The 25449-nt window shown below is 42.1% G+C and overlaps 1 long non-coding RNA gene across 1 annotated transcript in view; it reads right to left on the reverse strand.

Moving 5' to 3' along the window:
• The window catches only part of LOC120557258, an 83295-nt gene extending 61879 nt beyond the window's left edge, over positions 1-21416 (reverse strand). The window contains exon 1 of the long non-coding RNA XR_005638951.1: positions 21223-21416. This is a non-coding gene — a long non-coding RNA (uncharacterized LOC120557258). The remainder of the gene's footprint in view (positions 1-21222) is intronic.
• Positions 21417-25449: the final 4033 nt, after the last annotated feature.

Genomic DNA, 25449 nt, shown 5'->3' on the forward strand with positions numbered 1-25449 from the left:
TCCCCTAATACTGTATCTGAAGTCTCTTTTATATGGACCCTTTAGTGGTCCCCTAATACTGTATCTGAAGTCTCTTTTATATAGACCTTAGTGGTCCCCTAATACTGTATCTGAAGTCTCTTTTATATAGACCTTAGTGGTCCCCTAATACTGTATCTGAAGTCTCTTTTATATAGACCTTAGTGGTCCCCTAATACTGTATCTGAAGTCTCTTTTAGGTGGAGGGGGGTGTGTGGCCCTGACCAACTGCTACTTTGCTCGTTTGAAAGCCATGATGTCTCTCTCTCATAAAGTGACATTTTTCTTTAAAGGGGTGATAGAATGATTATATAGGGTATTTTACACTGTTCCTTAAGGTCTCCTAATGGGGTATGTAACATTGGTTGGGCTGAAAATTGCCCGAATGATATTTTATTAGGCCCTTAACTACCCTGTGAATATGGCTCTATTTGGAACGAGAGCTTTTCTTCCAAATATGGTATGCTCATGAATATTCAGAATGAGCTACGCGCTGATTGGTTTGAGCAAACTACATAGAAACACATGGGAGACTCTCATATTTCAGACACTGCAAAGTTATACATTGTTTATCGGGCTATTTCGTTATTAAATTCACTTCTGATACTTTTTTAAGCGAGAAATCAACTATATAAAGCTCAAATATGGGCCGTTTTACGAAAATTGATGGCCAATTGCAAATGTGGTAAGACTGTGTCGGAGTTCAGCCGCCGGTGCTGCCTCGCTGCCCAGCCTGCCTTCCTTCAGAGACCCCGGCCTGCTATGAGGTACTTGGAGCTCGGTCACGGCTGCAGCCCACAGCAGGGACTACCAACACCGCTGCCCTGACAGCGCTCCAGGGCCTTCAACTCCCCTCTTCCTGCTAGCTAAATGGCCCGTTGTGTGAGAGTGAGAGCGCCGTCAGAGAGCTTGTTACACCAGCAATCTGTTACCACATGTTACACATATGTCACGCCACTTATACAAAATCTAATTAAAGGTCTTATAAAGCTAACAACGGTGTCCGATTTCAAGTTAATGAATATTTGTGAAGACAAAGTGTTTCGTTAGCTGCGACTGTCCCTTCAATCCTAGCTATGTGTAGCTACAAACCACGGATAGTTAGCTTCCTTTTCACCTTAATTCGAGTATATTTACAGTTTGAATTTCGTCACGCCACTTACACAAAATCTAACTATATGTCTTATAAAGCTAACAAGGGTGTCCGATTTCAAGTTAATGAATATTTGTGAAGACTAGGTGTTTCGTTAGCTGTGACTGTCCCTTCAATCCTAGCTACAAATCACGCATAGTTAGCTTCCTTTTCGCCTTAATTTGAGTATATTTACAGTTTGAATTTCGTCACGCCACTTATACAACATCTCCCTAAAGGTTTTATAAAGCTAATAACTAGGGCTGTCAATCGATTAAAAAAAATTAACTAATTAATCGCACAATTTGCTGTAGTTAATCGCGATTAATCGCATTTTTAAATTGAGACTGAAGCTTGTAGTAATGGATATTTAAATAATGCTAAATCACTTAACTTTACAAATATGAAGAGAAAACAAACAAGGAAAGGTTCTGCTAAGTTCAGAATGTTTAATATCTTTCAGAACAACAGCAGCAACAATTTGGCTTATTTAGTCCTGCTGAAGGCTGCTGAAATGGCTAGAAACTGTCCGACTTGGGGAGCAGATTTTTGTCACCACCCCAATATTAGCCACATACCTAATATACCAAATTCTGAATAATATATATATATATATATATATATATATATATATATATATATTTGAATATAAATTACAATCCAGGCAGTACTTAATATCATAAATATTATAATATACATAGTGTTTAATCTGAATGACTAAGCAAAAGCATATATATCTAAACACAGAAATGCACATCAATATCAATGTTACACATTAAACCAGTAACCCAAAACCACAAAGGTGTATGTTGGCCTAAAGGGAAAACATTGAGTGTAGTTTTAGATAGCGACGCTGTGCACAGCAATCCATTACCAATGTAAAGCGATTGACTACATTTCCCTTCCAGCACCGCAACCAGGAAGTAGCTTGTGTGACAGTGAGACGCACCAATTTCAAACATTTACTGGAATATAGTCACGGATACTATTGAGTCGACAGCGTTAAACATCAGACTGCAAATAAGGTTTTACCAGCGTGACCAACGTAACAGTTATCAAGGAAACAAATCGCACGTACATATCGGCAGCACAGCACGGCGCATGTAGCGAAACAGCAGCTTACCGGGTGGCGCATCTCTCCTGACGGAGACAACATGTCGGAACTAGTACTCGGCCCGTTTATAGCCCGTGCTCATTCATTTCTGGATTCTTTTTTCTCTTTTGGGATCTTACTGGTCCATGTTTCAACTCTTGACTGGCCCGTAGGCCTACTTCAATCAGGTAAATCCCTCCTAGAGTAGCGCCGCCTGCTCTTATGGAGACGTATTACGTTTCTCAGCCGCCACATGAAGTAAACAAACACAGCTGCATTAACTGCGTTAATTTTTTTTAACGAGTTAAATATAAAAAATTACGCAAAAATGAACGCGTTAATTTTGACAGCCCTACTAATAACGGTGTCCGATTTCAAGTTAATGAATATTTGTGAATTCCAGAGGAATTCTAAGAGGAGCTAGCTCTCATTGATAGAGCTACATCCAGCCGCAGGCTCTATCAATGAGACTCGCGGATAAGCGGCGTTTATTTCCCCAATCGTTTGTTTAAATAACTCAACACATTATAATTACACACATTAAAAGATTAACTGGAACCTGTGGTAAGAGATTGCTGGCGTAACAAGCTCGCTGACCGTGCTCTCACTCACACACCCCGGGCATTTAGCTAGCAGGAAGAGGGGAGCCGCAGGCCCTGGAGCTCTGTCAGAGCACCAGCGTTTAGTAGTCCATTATCCAAAAACCGGTGACTTTGCGCGGGTATGGAGTGCTGTGGGCTGCCAGTCGTGACAGAACTCCAAGTACCTCAGAGCAGGCCGGGGTGTGTGAAGGAAGGCAGGTCGGGCGGCGAGGCAGCAACACAGGCAGCACCGGCGCTGAATTCCGACACACAGTTGGACAAAATTTGCAATTAGCCATCCATTTTCGTAAAGTGGCCCATATTTGAGCCTTACATAGTTGATTTCTAGCATAAAAAAGTTTCAGAAGTGAATTTTGTAATGGAATAGCAGAGATCTGCGCGACCTAGATTCAGAAGACTACCTGATCTCAGGTCAGTTGTGTAGCCTATGTAAATGTTGGGGCGTGACCGTTCTCTTAATACACCCATGGGCTGACAAAGGTTCTGGTTTTTGGGAGGTTGACGTCAACTTCCAGCTTTGTTGGGATTCGCCCGTTTTCAGCGGCAGTTTCAAAATATGAGATTTTCATAGTAAAGGGGTGTCAGTGGGACTTTGAGCTTCTATGTATGTCCTATTTACCCACCGAACTGTCGTTATTCAACTATGACAGGGTAAAATCGGTTTTGCATTCTATCACCCCTTTAAGTTTGAACCTGCCTCCTGAATTTTGTATTTTCCTTCACATAAATAGACATTTACATCATAAATTGGTATAAAAATGTATGAGAATGCATCAGTGTTTGACGCTGAAAAGGCCCATTCGGAGCCAGGACAAACCGCTCCATACATGACCAAAGATCACTTTGGCACTGTTGTATTACTGCTGTATTAGAAAGAACAGGGACTGGTTTGTCTCACGGCGCGGACAGCGGGGGCCCAGGCTTAATCTGATAGGCTACGCCCTCGACCTCGGCGGGAAGAAATGCCCTTCTTGTTGCAGTCGAAGCTTCATGACGAGACTTTGTTTCACAAAGCGCCTTAGGAACCGGGCTACTAAACCAAAGCTTCGAAATCTCAAAGTTGCTGATGTGTGCCAAAGTAGAGATACAGTAAACTGTGGTGCCTCAAGATAACACACACACACACACACACACACACACACACAGTAACACATCAACACAGTAACACATCCAGTAAAACACACACACAGTAACACACAGTAACACATCCAGTAAAACATACACACACATACACACACCCACCCACACACACAGCAACACATCGACACACACACACACACACACAGTAACAAATCGACACACACACAGTAACACTGACACACCCACACACAGTAACACATACAGTAACACATCCAACAAAACACACACCCACGCCCCCCCCCCTCCCCACACACACACACTTCTTCCAGTATAGGATCTCTCACACACAACACACTTCTTCCAGTATAGGATCTCAACACACACACACACACACACACACACACACACACATACATACAACATGTCCAGAATGATACAGAAGATGTTTTCTAAATTTCTAAGAACTGTTCTGTCAGGTTTAGGTCAAACATGTTGTTTAGTGGTGCACGATATATTGGCCGCCGATATAATATTGGCCGATATGGTCATTTTTTTAACACATCGGTATCGGTTCAATGTCAAATTATATACAATTATATAAATATAAATTTTTTCTTCTGAAAATCTGATGACGTGTCGATCGATGTCATATTTTGCACACAGGTAAAGATGCCCAATATCAGTCATTTTGGAAAATAAATGCGTTTTGGAACATAGTTCTTTATTTGATTATCTTAAAAATTTGTTTTCTATGCAGAGATATCGACATCGGTAAATATCGGTATTGGCCATAACAGCAATATTAAAATCGGTTATCGGTATCGGCCACAATTTTCACATCAGTGCATCGCTAAGGTTGTTACCGGATTTTTTCTGAAACGACTGATGTAGTCTGGATCAACAGAAGTACATTTCCAGGATGAGGCCCCTCCCCTTCCTGTCTCTGTGTGTTGCTGTTCTCAAACTCTGTTCGCTACGGGAAACAAGAACCTTGTAGTTAGCGAGCTACACGCTGGAAATATCAAGTTATGAAGAACATAAGGACGGTGCAACAAGACAGGCCTGCTTGGTTCTTTCAGGGAATGATTGTAAAGATTTACTAAGAATATGTTTAGATCATTTCCTCTCTAAGTGGGAGGTTTTGGGACTGATTGGTGGGATTGCTGTGGACCAAGTACACACAGAGACACACTGGTAAGAGCCAATGAGGTTTAACCATGTATCAGCTCATTTAAATAGCTCACGGTACTGGATTGGGTCAACAGTTAACTTCATTAAAAGGTGCAGTAGGTAAGCCTTATAAAACTACATTTCTGTCATATTTGCTGAAACTGACCCTATGTTCCAGCTTATGCGTTCTCGGGTACCGAAATTTGGCACCGTTTGATTTCAAGTGAATCCGTCCTCAGTAGTACCGACGTTGGTTTTTTATTTTTAATGCGTTCTGCAGAGAAGGGAGACTGGCGTTGGTCACGGTTTTTGAATGTAGGGGAGGAAACAGGACAGAGTAACACGGCGGATATCGTTCATATAGATTTTTGATTTTTTTTTTACGACCTAGTTAAGGCGGGAGGCTCGTCTTGCTCAGGCGGCCGCCTAAGCTGCAAAGTGCTGCCGGAAACCCTGACTATATTATTAATCAGTATGACTACATTACTTGCATATGAAATGCTGTATAATGCCTTCAAACCATAGCGTTATCACTTTGGATTATGTTTTTATGATTGGTCAGTTTCACACAACTGGAATATTCACTCCATTTAACCCTTGTGTTGGCTTCAAAATTTGTAAAGAAAAAAATTGTCGAAGTTTTGATCGTCGTTTTCAACTCTTTTCCCAACATTTTTTAACCTTTTTGTCACTTCTTTTGATTTCTTTCTATTTTTGTCACTTTTTTTCAATTTTTGTTTTTGTTGCGGCCAAAAATCCTTGATTATGCGGCACGTTTTCTTAAAAGATTCTATGAAATATGCGGGATATTTATGCTATTTTATATGATGAAATTGCGGGAACTTGCAAAAACTGCAGTTTGATGAAAAAGAGAAAAAGAAGTGATTCCCCCAACACCCTGCTTTTCGATGATGTTCACGTCGCGTAATTACGTCACTTCATAACGTTCCCATGGCAACAGGGGAAAATGGCTGCTCTTGTGTGAAGTAAACGCAACATTTTGCTGTGGAGATCTAGAGCTTTTATCCACGTCACATTGTCACTGGGCCCTGACGTTCAATCCAAGACGGTGATTAAGCTGCGTTTGGCTACAAGCAGAAGTTCATTTTCAGTCTCCTTTGGCTGCTGCGATCAATTCTCAGCTGTTGCCTTCTGACCACATGTATTCGATTGGGAGAGTGGGTCTCTGAAACTCATTTCCAAACTTACCCAGGGACTTCAGGGTCTCTTATTTTCCTCCATTCTCTTTACCACTTCACCAATAGATTAGGGCTGCATGATAGGAGGAAAATATCTAATTGCGATTATTTTTGACTGATGCGATTGTGATTTGATTCACGATATTGGAGGGAATGATCATTTTTGTGTCATTTTCATTGAAAAATATTAAAATGAAAATGATTATAGTGTGATTTTTGCGAGGATCTGTACCAAAATTTTAATTTTGTTTTTTTAAAGATAATGTTTTGGGAGCTTTTCCCTTTATTCAATAGTGACAGTGGATAGACAGGAAAGGGGGGAGAGAGAGAGATGGGGGATGACACGCAGCAAAGGGCCGCAGGTCGGATTCTAACCTGGGCCGTGGGAAAGGACTCCGCCCACATGGGGCGTACGCTCTACTGGGTGAGCTAGAGGCCGCCCCACAAAGGATTTTTGTCTGTAGGAGAGGATTTGTAGGCTGACACGTCTCAGCAGCACCAGACGTCTTCATTAAGAAGGGTTGGCTCATATTTTGCCTTTAACAAATATTGCGCCCCCTGCAATTTGGATATTGCAATAGTCCATATTGCGATTTCGATAAAATTGTGATTAATTGTGCAGCCCTTCAATAGATCGTATATTATATACATTCCTTCCAGAAAAATGCGGAATGTTTTTGTGATTGTTGCAGGCAAAAATCCTTGATTATGCGGCACGTTTTCTTAAAATGGTGGAATATGCGGGATATTTATGCAATTTTATGTGATGAAATTGCAGGAACTTGCTAAAAAAAGAGAAAAAAAAAAAGTGATTCCCCAACACCCTGCTTTTTGATGATGTTCACGTCGCGTAATTACGTCACTTCATAACGTTCCCATGGCAACAGGGGAAAATGGCTGCTCTTGTGTGATGTAAACGCAACATTTTTCAACTTTCTGCTAAGATATATTATGGGACATTTTGCAACAAAAATGCGGGAATTATGAAATCATACAAGCCCCGCATATTTTGCACGGAAATCGGCAATTTATGCGGCGAAAGTGCAGTGTATTTGAAAAAATGCGCCCCCCGCATAAATATGCAGACTTTGGCTGATTATGCATTGAATTATGCGATCGCATAATCACGTTTTTCTGGAGGGACTGTATATAGCTAAAAAAATAAGTATTTTAAATGCTTCAACGTGAACACATAGAGCCATAGATCTGTGAGCCGGCTACAGGCATCGCCAGATGACCCTCCTTTCAGGGGCCGTGGTAGTGGAGTTTAGCCAGAAAATGAGAGCGTCATGCGGCGATGAAAGTTAAGTTTAGGCACCAAAACAACTCGTTAAGTTTAGGAAAAAGAATGTGGTTAAAACACACACACGGAGGAACAATCAAGCTTTTCTGGGTGAAGGAAATTTGGGTTTGCTGCACAGTGGACTCCGCTCGCCGGCTTGACAAGCGCCGTGTTTCACATTGACACCACGTTGTGCTTTTTCATTTTGAGATTATTTTCCGTTGGATGTTGAAGTCCATCAATAAGCCATGTGCTGGAGTGGCTCTATATCCATGGTGGTATTGGAAGAAGGATTTCATTCTTGCACGTTTTGTTGTGCATGATCAAAAAACATCCCCCCCCTCTGCATTTTTCACACATCGCACCCTGATCACAAATGAGTCATTTCCAGCTCCAGCGGATGCGTATCTGCCTCAATCTACGGCTCTGGTCTGCGTCCTGTCTTCTCATTCCCGCTGCCTCTCAACACACCTTGCGTGATTCACGTCACTGAAATGGGAACATTTGTTCTTAAAACGTATCTTATTTCTCTTATTTAGACCGTTTTCCTTTCTCCAGTGTGGTTTTACGGCAACACGGCGAGTTATTTATTCGCTTCAAGTCCCACTCCATTAAAAAAAGAAACAATGTTTTCTTGTTCCTACGCTTGGATGTTTGAGCTTCGCTGTGCAGAGCCATGTCTGTGCAGTTAGTGGTCACATCAATCTCTGAAGGAGGAACGTTTATCCGTGCTCACCTCAAATCTCTGTTTACAGTGCCCATATCATGCTCATTTTCAGGTTCATAATTGTATTTCAAGGTTGTACCAGAATAGGTTTACATGGTTTAATTTTCAAAAAACACTATATATTTGTTGTACTGCACATTGCTGCAGCTCCTCTTTTCACCCTGTGTTCAGGTCTCTGTTTTAGCTACAGAGTGAGACCTCTCACTTCTGTACCATCTTTGTTGTCAGTCGCACATGCTCAGGTAAGGACTACATGAGCTAGCTAGCTGCTTCTCTAACTTTGGCCTGTACAAGGCAGGATTAGCCGGGAGACCTCTTCTAAATAAGGACACACTTCCAACTTTGCGTGGAATACCTGCAGAACAGGGACATGGAAGTAGTTCTTTTGGAGATTAGGGTGAACTCGTGTGTGTTGTAGCAGTGTTTTGCCATTGAGAACGAGGGGGCTAGCGAAAGCCTGTTAGCGGTTAGCCCGGCATTTCGGCTAATGACGTAGAAAGCCATGCCGATTTTCACCCAGGAGACCAGGGTTCATGTCCCGTTTGAAAAGAAAAAGGACACGGAGAGTTTTTTTTTTACTTTACGGAACAAACGGAACAAAACGAACAAACGGAGCTCCGTCACGTTCTGCGTCACGTGGTAACCTTCAGGAAGTGAAGTCACGTCTGATTTGAACCCAAACCTCCATCTTTTTATCAACTTAACAGTTTTGGTGTCTAAACCTAACCAAACTGGGACCGTTTCACAACGTTAACCACGTGGTTAAAACCGCGACCGGTACCTTCTCTGGTTTAGATACGAGGACGGAAAACGCTCTCTTAAAAACATGTCTGCATGGGATCCTTAAAAATGGCTTTTCTGTTGTATTGTATAAGATAAGATCAACCTTTATCGTCTCCTATAGGAGAAATTCGTCTTTGGAAGTTGAGAGAACACAAAAAAATGGCGACCCATTGCACATAAAACACGGTAAACATACAATAAGCATACATAAAACATAACCATACATTATCTCATCCGAATGAGTTCAGTAAACATCTGATGCACCTAACCCAGGACCCCCCCACCTTCCCCCACACTAACAGAAGAAAGAGAAAGAAACCGCAGCACATCCTCCCCCTAATATTGCTAATATTTAATTCTTCTATCTTCTTAGCGACCATCAGGGCCAGCTGATAAATTAAACTTTTGCCGAATCCAATAGGAAGGACGGCGAGGACATCTTTCCAACCGTCAAATGCCTTGATCGCGGTTCTCTGTTGCCCTTTTAAAATGAACGCGCTGTCGATATCTTCTACAACGGACGCCAGGGCGGAATCTACACATCTCACTTCTCCAGCGGCAGCCGTCTTTGTTGTAAACAAATTCAACCCGAGCGCTCTTCTGGTGACGTGGTTGATTACGTCGCTGTTGATCATCTGTCCATCATCGTATAAAGCCCGCCCTGACAATTTGATTGGTCCAAACTGCTCTGGTTGGAGCATAGTTGCTCCACAACAAATCAAGTCCGGACCCAACTTCCCAACCTCAAATGTTGTGGGCGGGGCTAAGTTCAGCCGGCATCCAGGCTAGTACTTTGGTGTGGTAACAATGTATTACTACCCCCTAGGTTCATTTTGCGCTGGATTTGTCCTTTAAATTCTACCCATTTTGCAAATTTCCAGTTAAATCATGCTGTGCTCAATAACGTATGCATTGCACAAAGCCCAACTGGACAGTACCGTATAAAAAACCACATTTCACACACATTTCAAAGCACGTCCGTGCAGACTCCTCCCCTCTCTCCTGGAACTGGATATCTCAAATATCACTCGTCATGACCTGTCATCCTGCTGCTCCGCCGCTCGGCACCGAGAGTTATTAACCTGCCACCTTCGCCATCCGATAGCTCAGCGCCGCCTTTACTCTCGCACTCATCCTCTGCTTTATATCTCATCTCTCTTCCACTAGTCTTCCTGTGTTTTCCTCATCATCACACACACACACACACACACACACACCTTTTTCTCAATTTTCACTGAAAAATATTTCCAAAGACATTATTATAGAGATGTGTTCTTCAGTCTGTAGGATAAGATTGGTCTCAGCAGCACCACACTACCTCATTCAGAACGGTTTGACACATATTTGGCCTTTAACAAATATTGTGTCCCCGCTGTGATTTGGATATTGCACTACAGTCCATATTGTGATTTTAATAAAATTAATTTTAATTAATTGTGCAGCCCTACTCCCTTGCTTTCTTGCCACCGTCTCCATTCCCCTCTCTGTCTCCATCACCCTCTCCATCTCATCCACCTCTCTGTCTCTCTCCCCCTCTGTCTCTTTCTCTGTCTTCATCCCCCATTCCCCCTATCTGTCTCTCTCCCCCTCTCTGTCTCCATCCTCCTCTACCCCTCTCAACAATCTCTCTGTCTCTCTCCCCCTCTCCCCCTCTCTCTCCCTCTCTGTCTCCCTCCCCCTCTCCATCCCGTTCTCCGTCCCCCTCTCCGTCTCTTCTCTCTGGAGACTTTAAATGCATTAGTATAAGAGGCTCTCTACCTTTCTCTCGGCCTTCCTTCAGGCTCTGCAGCTCACATGTCCGGCTTTACAGGACAGCACTGTCGGAGACGGCCAACCTCTGAGTGCTGAGTGGATTCCTACTAAACGGGCTCTTGTGCTCTTGCAGAATGATGAGGAGTCTTCACGTCCATTAGTGACCACATATCCGGTCAATACCGTCCGGGCCGGGCGGTTTACTAACAACGCAACTGAACTGGTAACCAATGCAAAAAGCTTCTATTACGGCTTTTCTTGCACGAGAGAGTTTTACCAGAGACCAGGATTTCAGAAGTAAATAGAAAAGAATAGGGCTGGGGTAAACGATTATTTATTAAACGATTAATCGGGCGATTATTTATTAAACGATTAATCGGGCGATTATTTTATCGATTAGTTGACTAATCTAACGACTAATTGGATGATTAATCTAACGATTATTTTTCTGTTGCTCGATCAATAAAAACCATAATGTATCTCAAATAAATACCAAATTTTTTTTAATATACTTTATTAAACAGTTTTGCACAGCAAAAAATCTTCTGCTTTACACAAAATTAAATAAATACAATTATTTTACTGTTATACAAAATGAAAGGCCAGCCGGTTTACTCTTTTACAGTACAAACATAACTCTCTCATAACTCTAAAAAATTAATAAGTTGTAGTGCAAAAAAACACCGTGCAGTGCGCAGTATAGACATTCACTGAGAGGGCCCTATCTTGCACTCAGCGCAATTGCCTTTGTACACCGACGCATGTATCATTCCGCCTTTGCTCGAGCGGACTTTTCCCTCCACAGAATGCGTGGATAAAAGAAGGAATGTATTTGCGCTCCAGGGGGCGGTTCAGCAAAAAGAGGAGGCGTGTTCCGGCACAAACATTCCCTGGTGCTATTCTGCAGTTTCAGAAAACAATTCCACCACTGACCAGGAAAAACCTGGTCTAAAGTCAGTGGTGCTAGTCTAAAGTCAGTGGTGCTAGTCTATGGTGCTAGTCTAAAGTCAGTGGTACTAGTCTATGGTGCTAGTCTAAAGTCAGTGGTACTAGTCTATGGTACTAGTCTAAAGTCAGTGGTACTAGTCTAAAGTCAGTGGTGCTAGTCTAAAGTCAGTGGTGCTAGTCTAAAGTCAGTAGCGCGTTATTCAGATGCTATTTTAGGGGCGCATGCTTGGCCATAATGTAGCGTGTGCACAACGTGCATACACTTCTCTCATCTACAGCAGTTCCCATTTTTGAAAACCATACATAATTACAAAGGAAAATATGACTGAAAATGCGCTTCAGGTGTTTGGATAGATCAGGAGGCACTTTACAGTACAGTCCTCAAAAAGTCCCAGCATTCTTTGTGGCTTGTTGTGTTTTACACAACATTTCCATGAATCATGGATGTGTTGATGACATAAATGAGGAAATATTAGAGGAATTAAGGAGACGTGATGTTGAACTACGGTGAGATTGGATACTCCGGCGGAATCTGGTCCGGGAGTGGCAATGCGCGATGCGCTCCTGATGGAGCGGGTGGACGAAGATGGAGATGGAGTGGGGGGAGGAGGAAGGGGCACAACAGGAGCAGGTGGTGCGTTTGGAGTCAGCTGCAGCAATCCTCTCCAGACTTGAGGAGATGCGCCCGGACAAGACGGGCATTTATTACTTTACTGCATCCCGGACAGCTCCCGCTGCCGTGCGCCAGGCAAATCCGCCGTCATAATAGCAGTCCGCCATGGAACAAGTGCGCCTGCTCTTAAAGGGAATGTGAGATGACGCTCTGATTGGTTATTTTCACGTTACGCCCAAACCACACCTAGCTACTTCAGACCAACCCATTTAAGATTTGCGTCGGGCGCAAGAGTCATTTATCCCGCCGGTATCATAGCAACAGCACCTAAGATCCGCCCACAAAGCTACTTGCGTTTTGCGTTTCACACTTGCGTTTCAGATCGTTAAAATAGGGCCCAGAGTGTTTAACACAATATAAAATTCCTGTTTTCAGTTTTACAGTCCCAACTTAAATCTCTCCTGTACAAAGCTACTGCAATCTGCTTGCTACCGTTAGCTAGATCTAGCAGCTGTACTCTTTGGTGGTGCTAGGCTAACAATCGCATCCTAGCTCTCTGTGTGTTTGTGCTATGTTAGTAGCTAACTTTCACGTTAGCTAACGTTAGCTACTATAAATAGTTGTGTTCTGCAGCCGTCAGCTAGCTACCATTCAAGCCAACATTAGATGATAACTAACGTTAGCTAAACACAGCTGTCTAGGCGCCAGTAGCTAGCTAACGTTAACGTTAGCTACTAACCTAGCACGAACAAACTGCACGGAGAGCTAAGATAGTTAGCTAGCACCACCAAAGTGCGCAGAGCTCAAGCTACACAACACACTAAACAACTGAAATTAATTTATCGCCAACGTTAGTACTACTTGTTATTGTCTCCTTCACGAGTGACAATGGGGGGCCCCTCCCGTTTCAGGCTACGTTGCTCCCACAGTGCTGTTGTGCTGTGTGTGTATGCCAACTCCATTTGGCAAAGAAGCGACAAAACGCCCTTTTTTACGTTTGGGACTAAATTTGAAGTATTCCCATACCTTCGATGATTTAGGGCGAGCTGTCTTTTAGGACTTTTTCTTTTATTGGGGTTTTTGTTGGGAATTATGTGAGGAGGTTGCTGTTTCGTTCTCCATTCTGCAATGTTTTGGTCTCCCATGTGTGTGGCGAGCTGTTGTGAAGCGTCGTCGCAAATTTGACGTCGACGTAATTTTGACGTTGACGCGCTAACGTTACCCTGTGACTTTAGCTGCGTGCTACCAGCCACTAAGCTTACGTTACCCTGTGTCTTCAGCTGCATGCTACCAGCCATTAAGCTAACATTACACTGGGTCTTTAGCTGCATGCTACCAGCCACGAAGCTAACGTTACGGTCAATATTTTCTGTCAATGTCTTTAATCGTCAGTCCAACCAAGTTCCATTAATTAACTAATTAACTGTCTCATAAACAATCAGCAGCCTGAGAAAGTGGGGCCCTCCCCCCCCCCGTCAACCTAAAACAGCTCGACCAATCATCAGGAGACGGCCAAATGCGAGGGAATCGGAGTGAGGAGAGGAAGAGAGAGGGAAAATATGAGATGGTAGGAAACTTTTTCAACAACAAAGGTCAGGAGAAAAAAAAAAAAAAGAGAAGATTGGACAAAAAAAAAGAGAGAAAGTACACAGAGAAAGAGAAATCCTCTCACTAATTAATAGGTGTCTGAATTTCAATTAACGCTGACCTCGATTTCTGCGCCGAATAGAGAGAGAGAAAAACAAGAGCGAGAACATGAGGATGATGAAGAAGGAAAAAAAAGGGACGGCTTACGTAAGAAGGCATTTTGTGGAAAATATTTTGTTTTTCCCGTGTGAACAATGCTCGCATTCTTCCCCAGATATCAGCTGCAGGTTCTCTCCGAGTTGTGTTGTTACAGTACACTAAGTTATGTCTTTGTTTCGGTGGGTGATGGGTGACATTGCGTTCCACCACGCGGCCCCAACAGAGGGGTTTTGTGTTGTGCTGTGCCGTGTCTCTCTGCACAATGTTGCACTAAACATCGCGCAGATGCACTGCTGCAATCTTGCGTTGTACTTTTGTTGTTGCTGCTAAGAGCTCATATCTTTGAGAATGCATTTTGGGTAACTGATATCTCTGCGCTTCAAAGAAATAAGTTTGTCCCTGTGTGACTTTAAAAAGCCCTGAACATCAATTTAGCTCCTTTACTTGGAGTAATGGGGTACTACATGAACACACCATTCTCATTTGTCAGCCACAGTTTGTTATTTTTAGTTAAAGCTGCAAAGATTAATGAATTAGTTGTCAACTATTGAAAAATCGCCAATTATTTTGATAATCGATTAACCGGTTTGAGTCATTTGTTATGAAAAAAAACTGTAAAACTTGAGTGACGTCAGCTTGTTAAATGTGAATATATTTCTAGTTTCTTCCCTCTGGGACAGTAAGCTGAATCCTCCTTCCTTTCATCATTCCTTCTTTCTCTGCATTTCTTTTCTTCCCTTTCTCCTTCCCTACATATGTCCTTTCTTCCGTCTTCTTTCCTTCCTTCCCTTTCCCATCCTTCCTTATTTATTCTTCCTTTACTTTCCTTCCAATATCCCTTGCTTCCCTTTTCTTTCCATCCCTGCCTCCTTTCTCTCATCCTTCTTTTCTTCCCTACGTACTTTCTTTCTTCTTTCCTTCCCTCCTTACATTACTTAACGTAAAGTGTAGAGCTGCAAAGACGAATCGATTAGTTGATTAGCTGACCAATCGGAGCAGACTGGGAGGGGGAGCTTAAAGAGACAGGCTCAGTGTCTCAGACGGGGGGGGGACATTAAAGAATGTAAACAAAACACATGTATGAACATGAAAATGGTATATAATAGGTCCAGTTGTCTAAGAGCTTCCATCTCAAGCCTAAACTGGACTTAAATCAGGAGAAATCAATAAAAGGCATCGCAGCTTTCATCTTTGTCATGGTGTCCCTGACTGAGTACAACGCTCAAACATCTTCCAGCAGATGCGCGTTCGCCCGGGTTCACTCTCGTGTATCGTACACAAAACAGGCGCAGCAAATCTGTTTAGCTTCCAAGAAGTCACACGGTCTGCCTCGGGGCCGCTGCTGCACGCATGCAAAGGCTACGATCAATATCAAAGTCTTTGATGATCGCACTCGTTCCTACACACACACACACAGTTTATAAAGACGAGCCTGCTATCTACGATTTGTTACACACACACACACACAGAGGCAAGCAAACCTGTATACACTAAATCTTAAATCTGCGATTAGACACACACACACCAATGTGCAATTACACACACACACGTGTGATTACACACAGAGACACACACAGAGATGCACACAAATCTATGTGCAATCACACACACCTATATGTGCGATTACACATACACAGGGACACACACATCTATGTGCGATTACACACACACACACACACACACACACACACACACACACACAAAATCAGGCACGTTGCAGCTGCAGGCTCGCCATCATCTTTGAACTCCAAAGTGTTGATGAAAACAGCACATTAGCATCCGTCCCCAAACTGTGCCTGTGTGCGCTGTGTGTAGTGCCTTGTAGTAGGGCCGGGTACCGAAACGTTAGGGGTGGAACGATACACGGACCTGGACCGATACATCAATTAAATCATCATCAATCCAATATCATCGACGCAGAGTGACAATATCGATAAGGTGTGCCTTTATTTTCAAATTCCCACTCTATATATAGTTCATTTTAAATGTCTGGAAGAGCTCAGTAATAACAATTGTCAAGTCCTACTTTAGTTGCTTATTGTAAGTTTATATCTATGTTACCGATTGTGTTAAAAATGTCTATATCAGAACTATGACAAAAGAACGTTGGAACGTGGAAAAAAAGACAAAAACGCGGGGAAAAAAACGCTGAAAAAAGTGAAAAATCGGGAAAAGTGACCAAAAAAAGAAAAAATACATCAGAAAATGCAACAAAAACATAATTAAAAAATCGCCAAAAAAGTCACGAAAAAATTGGAACGAAAGTGACAAAAAAATTTGGAATAACTCGTGACAAAAACGTTGGGAAAAAAAAGACTGAAATGGCTCATTAATTGTTGCCAATTGATTTCCTGTTAAACGACTAATGCATAATAGGCACTAGGGATGCAATGATCTAACATGAAATGTTTGAGGGTTGCTTCTCGTTTGATCACCGGTATCGGGAAAAAGAAAACAAAGGCTATGTTTAGACGGAAACGGTCTGAAGAGAAAACGCAAAAGTGGCGTTGCATTCTCACTTTTTATCCCTCGTTTAGACGAGCGTTTTGCAGGGGGAATCTGCGTGCATATGGTGACGCAAAAGTGTGTGAAATTGGATGTAGTATGCACGCCAGGCGGCTAGGTGGTAGCGTGAAGCGCTGCCAGACAACACCACCAAGTCGGCGCGCCTCTTACTATTCTGACTTCAAGTGATTTCTCCTCACAATAAACAATCTTTGTTCTCCCTCGGATGCCTTATATGGGCGTAATGTGTGACGGACCTGCCTTCCATTGGTTGACAATGTGACGTGTACTCGACAAGAGCAGATCGGAGCAGACTTTTGTGTTTTTACCCTTTAGACGGAGCGTTTTTAAGATTTCCACTCTGGAGGGTGGTTTCACATTTTGCGATTTTAAACCCCAAAAACGTCGTCGTCGTCACCGCTGTCTAAACGAAAGGCACATCTGATAACATATTTTGTTGTTTTCACCCGCGAGCGTTGTCGTTTAACCAGGGGCCTAAACCCAACCCTTTGCATAATAATAGGACACATTTGTAAAGAGGAAACCGTGTTCTACATCCATCATGACGTGCACTGCGTTCTTTATTAATCTATATGCAATACTCAAGTGGAAACAAGGAGGTTTCGAGATGCGCAGCACTCGAGTCAGTCAGCAAAACATCACAGGCTGCATATCAACCAGCCACATCAAACAGCCTCCGTTCTCAGAGATCAGCTTTAAAAAGGAGAGTTTAATCTGGGTTTTTTTGTTTGTTGTGTGTGTGTGTGTGTGTGTGTGTGTGTGTGTGTGTGTGTGTGTGTTTTTGTTTGTGTTTTTGGGCAGCGCTCGGAGTGAGAGGGGTGGGGATTTTAGGAAGCATACTTACATTTCAAAGTAATGTGGCTATTTATAGGGCAGGCAAACAGCGGCACGGCGAGAGAGTCCAGCGCCTATGGCCTGTTGTCGTTATAGCATCGAGGAATGCACCAGTGGCTGCTGGGATAACGATGGAGTCGAGGGGCTGCAGACACGGCTTGTTAGAAACACACACAGTCAACCACCCCGACAACACACACACACACACACACACACACACACACAAGGAGTGGGAATCATCAGAGGCCTTACGATACAATATCATCACGATACTTACTGTATGTCACGATACGATATTATTGCGATGTTAAACATATTGCAATATTCTGCGATATATTGCAATTATTACCTTTTTCCAACTTCAAATTTTTCCCAATTTCAAATGATGTCCCCAAAAGGAAACTTTGTCAACATCTGTTTTATCTAAAAAGATACATTTCTCTGTTTGTTCATCTCACTTCAATTGTATTGCTGCAAAAATGGGATAGTCAAGCAGACAGACTGACCAACACATATATAATAATAGATCCATAGTTGGCGTCTGTGTATCGATACAGTATTGCCACAGAAAATATTGCGATACTATATTGTATTGATTTTTTCCACCACTCCTAACAAACACATGCATACACACACACACACACACACACACACACACACACACACACACACACACACACAACGCGTAACATTGAAATAAAATGATGTTGCAGGGTTAAAGTCTGATTTCTGTCACATTGTTCCCCTGTTTTACTTTTATTTTATGTTATTTTATGTGGATTATTTCCTGGATGAAGGGATGAGTTATTTGGTCTCTAAAAAGTCAGATGATGAAAAATGTGGATCAGTGTTTCCCAAAGACCCAAGATGACGTCCTCAAATGTCTTGTTTTGTCCACAACTCAAAGATATTCAGTTTCCTGTCCCAGAGGAGAGAAGACACTAGAACAATGTTCACATTTAACACGCTGACGTCAGAGTAGTTTCACTGTCTCAAACTAATTCATGGATTATCAAAACAGTTGGAGATTATTTTAATAGTTGGTAACTTATCGATTCATCTTTGCAGCTCTGGACTTCATGTAGGTTTTTAAGTAAGTACGTAGGGAAGGAAGGGAAAGTAGAAATGAAGTACGTAGGGATGCAAAGAAAAGGGAAGGCAGGATAAGGAGAAAAGTAAACGAAGGAAAGAGGATGGAAGAAAGGAAGAACGTAGGAAAGGAGGAAGGTAAGGGAGGATGACAGAAAGCAGATATTCAATTTACGGTCACAGACGAAAGACTCACGCAATTAATAAATCTTTTGTTTTTAAGTATGTACGTAAGGAGGGAGGGAAAGAAGAAATTACATGCGTAAGGAGGAGGTAGGGAAGGAAAGAAAAGGAGGGATGAAAGGAAGGAGGCAAGTTTGCAAAAAAGAGGGAAGGAAGAGAGGAAGGATAGAAGGAAAGAATAAAAAAGAAAGGACGGAAGGATATTCAGTTTACTGTCACAGAGGAGTGACTAGAAAATAGAAAATATTCACATGTAACAAGCTGACATCACACAAGTTTGACTGGTTTTTGTCTTATAGTTGGACTTCTGCAGGCCTCTAAAAACCAAGTAATGAAGGCATGATCAACAGGGCCAAACGCAGATTTAAAACCAATTTAAAAGAATATATTAAAAAATTTAAAATAAACTCAGAACGTTAACACCCTGACCAGAGAAACAGTAGGCTATGCTAAATCCCGCATATTTTCCTTTCAGAATCACTGCTGAAAACTCTCGAACAAAAATCTGCACATTCCGTTCGGGTCTGCTGTCCTGAATCAAAGTGGCTGCCACTCACACATACAAAGACATTATGCTTTCTATTAAAATCACCTGGACAGCCATGTCGGTTTGTTATCATTTCTCCTACAGGGTCGGACATTTGCATAAAATACATCGCAGGATTACTCTGCCTCTTTCTTTGGCACAGGATTATCTTCAGCTGAGTATTATAGCCCTCCAGTGAGAACACGAGGCGATCAGACCTTACCAATTACTGAGAGAGAGACACACACACACACACACACACACACACACACACACACACACACACACACACACACACACACACTCTCTAGTTTGAGTGTCTTCTGCCTCCAAACTAGGCTGCTGATGTAGCGGCTGAACATCTGTGCGCCTCGGGGAAACACTGAGCCATATGCCACCCAAATTTTAGGGGCTTATTTTATGGCCGGGGAGTGTTGGGAGGGGGTGGGGGGGTCCGGGGAGCCCTGACCTCAAGCGGGGTTTGAGTTACTCGAGTGAGAAAAGGAGCGGTAATTAAATTTCCAATTATAATTTTGAAAAAGAATCTCCTCCGTGTTTAAGGAGGACTGAGTTTAGAGATGCAACTTGTCCTACCAAGTGTCAAAACCCCCAAAATGATTCAGTTTACTATGATGTCAACGACAAAAACAAATAGGCAACGTAAAGTAATCAAAACAATACATATATGATTGTGTACTACAGGTTATGTTGATTAAATGAAGCCCAAAATTTGTCGCTGACCTAAACGGAACTAAACCGACTTTCATGCGTGACTTTGCCAGGAACGCTACCAAGTCGTGAGTCGTGACTTCAAGTCGTAAGTCACGGGCAAAAAATTGTGTCTGGAACGCAGCGTAATCCAGTCCTTCCAGAAAAAGTTTTTTTGCGATTGTTGCGGGCAAAAATCCTTGATTATGCGGCACATTTTCTTAAAAAATGCGATGGAATATGTGGGATATTTATGCAATTATCCCCAACACCCTGCTTTTCGATGATGTTCACGTTGCGTAATTACTTCACTGCATAACGTCACTTGATAACGTTCCCATGGCAACAGGAGAAAATGGCTCCTCTTGTGTGAAGTAAACGCAACATTTTTCAACTTTCGCGGGGATTATGAGATCATGCAAGCCCCGCATATTTTGCGTGAAAATCTGCAATTTATGCGGCAAAAGTGCAGCCTATTTGGAAAAAATGCGGCCCCCGCATAAATATGCGGACTTCGGCTGATTGTGCGTTGAATTATGCGATCGCATAACCGTGTTTTTCTGGAGGGACTGATAATATTACAGGGGCATTGGCCACCCTATCGCCCCCCCCCCCAAAACTGCCACTGGCCTACTTTGACAAAGGAATTGAAATAGTTCTAGTATTACATTTTAAACAGGGTAACCTATTACACTTCCAAAGTAACCTTCCTAACACTGCTGAGGACTGAACACACACACACACACACACATACACACACACACACAGACACACACACACACACACCGCTGCACCCGGCACATTGTTTCTAAACGACATGGTTAGCTTAATCACAGCGCACGCGGCGCGTCCTTTAATTAGCATCCTTCAGTCATTGTATGAACACTAACGGAGCCCGGGATGTCAACACACATCAAAGCCACGCGGGCGCGCGCGCACGCACGCACGCACGCACACACACACACACAAACACACGGCTCAGTTGTTTGAAGTTAAAGTCAGTGACAGCGACACGACCAGCTCATGCTAATGACAGCCAACTGTCTCCGCTCTTAACTCCTGCGCTTCATGTGACGCACACATGGCTGAAAGCACGCAGCGCCGACACACACACACACACACACACACACACACACTCACAGAGACATTATCTCTCTGCACAAACACATTTCAAAAGAAGCGGATAGCAGAAATTAGGCTAACGGTCTTACCTGGGAGGAGGAGGAGAAGAAGAAGAGCAGGAGGAAGAAACAACGCAGAAACGATAAATCCTTAGTTGGTTTCCCGCATTGTCAGAGACGGAGAGAGAGAGAGAGAGAGAGAGAGAAAGGAGGAGGAGGAGGATGAGAGAGGAGCGAGCTGCTTCTGTGAGGGAATAATCCGACTGCCAGTGACAATAAACCGGAGAGCAGAGCAGGAGGGGGGGGACGGGGGGGAGTTCTTCCCCATCCAATTAGAAACAGCGGGGCTGATTGTCACAGCAAATAAGGCAGCCAGTGTTCAGAGCAGCGCAGGATGGGACAGCGTTTGATTGGAGGCCGTTTTTCTTGGGGGTTTTTGTGGGTGGAAATGAAGATTTCAAAATGGAAATATAGATTTTTTTATTTTTTTTTAAATGGAAGAAAAATAAAAAGCCACACATGAAATAGACTCGCGGGACTGAAGCATGACACGTGACACAGCAGATATAGGAGGGCAGTTTGAGCGTGGTGTGATACGGCTGAGATTAGTGATGCCCATTTCCATATACTCAAAGACTTCAGTATTTTTTTTTTTTTTTTCTCTCTCTCTCTCTCTCTCTCTCCCCGTTTACACTGCTGCCATCTACAGGGAGGAAGGAGGAATTAAAAGAGATCTACTGTCACACTTCTGGGTTCATTATTTCAAACCATGATGCAGTGGCTCCATAGATGTATAAGTGCAGCGCTGGAAGAAGTATTCAGATCCTTTACTTCAGTAAAAGTACTAATACTAAATTTTCCATCAGCATTTAAATGTTTTTTCAGTTCCATGGCTGTTTGGTAAATCTATCGCTGGTCAGGGGGTACTTGTCTTAAAAACACAATTCAAATGGGGGGTACATTATTGAAAAAAGTTTAAGAACCACTGGCTTAGACAACCATAACACATATACATATATATATATATATATATATATATATATACACACACACACATATATATGTGTGCGTGTATGTGTGTTTGTTGTGTTATGGTTGTCTAAGCCAGTGGTTCTTAAACTTTTTTCAATAATGTACCCCCCATTTGTATTGTGTTTTTAAGCCAAGCCAGCAATAGATTTACCAGCGATAGATTTACCAAACAGCCATGGAACTGAAAAAACATTTAAATGCTGATGGAAAAAGGCAACAAAAACCTTAAAAAAAACATAAAAACTTGGAAAAAGTCAGTAGAAAGCAGGAAGTAAGGCAAGAATATGTGGAAAACAGTATCAAAAACTTAAAAAACGGCGACAAAAACAACTTTGTAAAAAGCGTCAAAAACCTTAAAAAAAGGCGGAATTGTTTTTTGAAAAAAGCGACAAAAACTTCGACAAACTTGGAGAAAAAAACAGTAGAAAAAAGGAAAGAAGGAAGGAAGGAAGAACGGAAAGAACAGGTCGAAAATAGTAACAAAAAGCAACAAAAACGTACAAAAAATGACAAACTTCAAAAACAGCGACAAAGTAGCTGCTCACGTTAGCCCCTGCAGTCCTCCAAAGTACCCCTTGGGGTACATGTACCCCAATTTGAGAACCACTGGTCTAAGCTACTGGATGCCTAAAATTTCCCTCGGGATGAATAAAGTATCTATCTATCTATCTATCTATCTATCTATCTATCTATCTATCTAATACCACACTACTTGGTTACCAGTTAAAGTCCTGCATTGAAAATGTTACTCCAGTAAAAGTCTGTAAGTATCATCAGGAGAATGTAGTTAAAGTATTAAAAGTAAAGAACAGTCCTCCCAGCGTAGAAAGTGGAAAAGATCCAACCAGTTGTGTGATATTAATGGTCTAATCATCTCAGCTGGACTAAACTACCGTTACATCAGTAGGCCGACTTCAAAGACTCGCGTTCCCATCAGTCACATGGACACCAAAGCATGGGGAAGCATGGTCCAGGTTAAAAAACACACACACACACACACACACACACACACACACACACACACACACACACACACACACACACACACACACACACGATATTACCCTTTAATCGGATGCCAAACTTCAGCAAATGAGTGTGGTTTTTTACTGCAACTGCAACAATGATGCACATTTTTCACACTGAACTGAAATGCACTCTTGCACTTTTTCTCTGCTGCTAAATTCTATATTCTACCTCCACCTCACGGTGAACCAAACTTATAACGATCAGTGCTCTGTTACAAGTCTACTTCTGCCCTGTCTTCTGTTGTCTGTTGTCTGTCCTGTCCCTTGTCTGTCTTAAATGCTCTACCTTAAGTAGTAATTGCACTTTATGTATAATCTATAATTTGTGTGCACTAAATGTAGCCTGTCTCAAATGTCTTTTTTATATATTTTAAATGTAACAGTGTGCTCAGCGTGTAACCCCACATGATCCACGGTGAGACGTTGTTTCGCCTCACTGTATACAGTTTATATGGTTGAAATGACAATAAAACCCACTTGACTTGACTTGAACTCTTCCAAGTGTTAAGTGCTTGTTTCTCTAAACCACAGCTCAGAGGTGGCAAACAGACTGCTCTTTACCACTTATCAGCGTATCTGACTCCACTGTCGCTGCACAGTCTGACATCTGACAAAAAAGTAAATATATTCTTCCAGAATCTTTTTTTTTGAACCAATAGAAATGCCATATGCAGGAAGGTCGCCCTGTGTCGAGGCTTAACCATCACCAAAACCCAGTAGCCGTCCCTGCTGTGTGTCCATCAACGTGTGTGTGTGTGTGTGTGTGTGTGTGTGTGTGTGTGTGCGCATGTTTGTGAGTCCTGCTATTGTTATCATAGTTATATTAGGAGCAGAGTGATGAGGACCAGTGACACATTGAAGAGGCCCTAAAGAGGGAGGAAAGAAATGGCTAAACAGGTGACAGACACACACACACACACACACACACACACACAAACACACGCACACACACACACACACACACACACACACACACACACACACACACACACACACACACACACACACACACACACACACACACACAGGAATGTTCCCATTATAACTATGCTGACAAAAGGTGCAAGGAGATACAGAGGTGACATGTGTCTGTCTTTAGATATAATGAATGCATTCTATGTATTGACTTATCTACACCAATATTTCAAATATTATTTCGCGTAACTATTTCGTTGTTCATCACTTGCTTTTTATTACCTTTTCCCAATTGCTCTATAGCTTACACTCACACACTTACACAACTGTCCAACAACTTCCCTAACAAACACACACACACACACAAACAAACACACGCGCGCGCACACACACACACACGCACACACACACACACTTACACAACTGTCCAACAACTTCCCTAAAAAACACACACAAACACGCACACATAAACTCTTTTTTTTACTTTGGTGTTTATTTCATTCTGTCGGTTTTACTTGTTCATTTTCATCTTTTTTTAAATTTTACAGTTTTTTACAATCACTTTGGCACTAATTTCAGAACCCTGATGTCATTTTTCAAAACTCTAGACACAAAACTCACAACCAATGATCAAAAAGCACATTTTTCATAACTCTATCACTTGTTTCAATTGCTTGGATACAATCCACATAAACCTGAGATCATTTGTTCATTTAACAAAGATCACCTGTTCAATATGACACAACTTAACATCAAAGTACTACTATTTCAAAAAGCAATTCACACATTACAGTTCAGATGATTGTCTATTCATTTCATTACAATCATCTAACTATCAATTGGTACAACTGCTCATAATGATAAGTAACTGTTGCATTACTCCTAATGCATAGTTGTATGGAAACAGAGCGATTCATTGTCACCAGTTAGCGTGAAGCATGAACCAATTAGAATACATTATCTATGGATGTAATATTTCATCATCATTCTTTACTGTAATGTACTACTGTTTACCAGACACTGTTACTATGGTCCCATGTACTACCTTTACTGTAATGTACTACTGTTTATCAGACACTGTTTCTATGGTCCCATGTACTACCTTTACTGTAATGTACTACTGTTTATCAGACACTGTCACTATGGTCCCATGTACTAGCTTTACTGTAATGTACTACTGTTTATCAGACACTGTTACTATGGTCCCATGTACTACCTTTACTGTAATGTACTACTGTTTACCTGACACTGTTTCTATGGTCCCATGTACTACCTTTAAGACTATTTACAGTATTGACAGTACTGCACTGTATGGATGCAGGCCCATGGAATTGCTTGTCCA

This window comes from Perca fluviatilis, chromosome 4, assembly GCF_010015445.1.
Source record: "Perca fluviatilis chromosome 4, GENO_Pfluv_1.0, whole genome shotgun sequence".
Taxonomy (NCBI): domain Eukaryota; kingdom Metazoa; phylum Chordata; class Actinopteri; order Perciformes; family Percidae; genus Perca; species Perca fluviatilis.